The sequence below is a fragment of the Neophocaena asiaeorientalis genome, unplaced genomic scaffold (genome assembly GCF_003031525.2).
Source record: "Neophocaena asiaeorientalis asiaeorientalis breed wild unplaced genomic scaffold, Neophocaena_asiaeorientalis_V1.1 scaffold96, whole genome shotgun sequence".
Taxonomy (NCBI): Eukaryota; Metazoa; Chordata; class Mammalia; order Artiodactyla; family Phocoenidae; genus Neophocaena; species Neophocaena asiaeorientalis.
Genome location: NW_020175831.1, coordinates 3,722,367 through 3,723,156, shown reverse-complemented (window position 1 = coordinate 3,723,156; position 790 = coordinate 3,722,367). Strand labels below are relative to the sequence as shown.

Sequence of the window (790 nt, the reverse complement as noted above, 5' to 3'; positions counted from 1 at the left end):
TCCAAACCCCTGCTCTGGAGGGAAAAGGAAAAAAACACCCTCTGCCCGCCGCCACCTCTCACCTCGCCCCCCCCCGCAGCCCCCTCCCACCGCTCTCGCCGCCGCTGCCGAGGCTGCCACCCCGGTGCGCCCCGGCAAGGCATTTTCGCACCAAGCCACTGCTCAGAGACGGAGCGAGATGGACGCGAGATAACCGCGCGGAGGGATCCGTGCGGAGGCGACACTGTTGCACACGATGGACGCCTCACAGTGGCTGGGAGATGCCTCCGCCGGCCTTAAAGGGGGCCCATAAAGCCGCACTGCCAAGGGCTCGCCGTGCCCCCGGGGGCCGAGGGAATGCGAGCCACGGCCGGCGGGGCGGGGGCGCAGCAGAGCCTTACACTTGGCGGGGAGGGAGGCAGGGAGGACACTCCCAGGAGGCTGTGGAGCAAATGACTCCCTCCCCGGTCCCCTGTAGCAGCCCTTCAGAGGCTGGCTGTGGCTTTTGCGCCTTTGGACACGAGGGCGCAGCCCAGGGAACGAGGGCAAGCCGTGTAGAAGATCCGGACCGAACATTTGCGTTAGGTCCTATCCAAGTAATTTGATTAAAGGCCACAAGGGTGACCCCCCAATACCTTGCATTATCAAAGCGAATCTAAGCCCTTCTTTTCCAGCCGAGCGGGCCTTGTGGAAATGAGATGTACATTTACCCTTGAAGCACTGCACGCCTGGCTGAGGCTCCCAGGTTAATTGATATTTAATGGAAATCATGCCCATGAATATAGTTTCCATCATTTCACCCTCGATAGAC

At 61.1% G+C, this 790-nt stretch overlaps 1 protein-coding gene across 1 annotated transcript in view; it reads right to left on the bottom strand.

Moving 5' to 3' along the window:
- Nucleotides 1-790, bottom strand: part of HOXD8 (homeobox D8) — a gene marked incomplete at its 5' end in the record, with an annotated part of 2,478 nt that overhangs the window by 1,284 nt on the left and 404 nt on the right. The gene's annotated exons all lie outside the window — the stretch shown is intronic.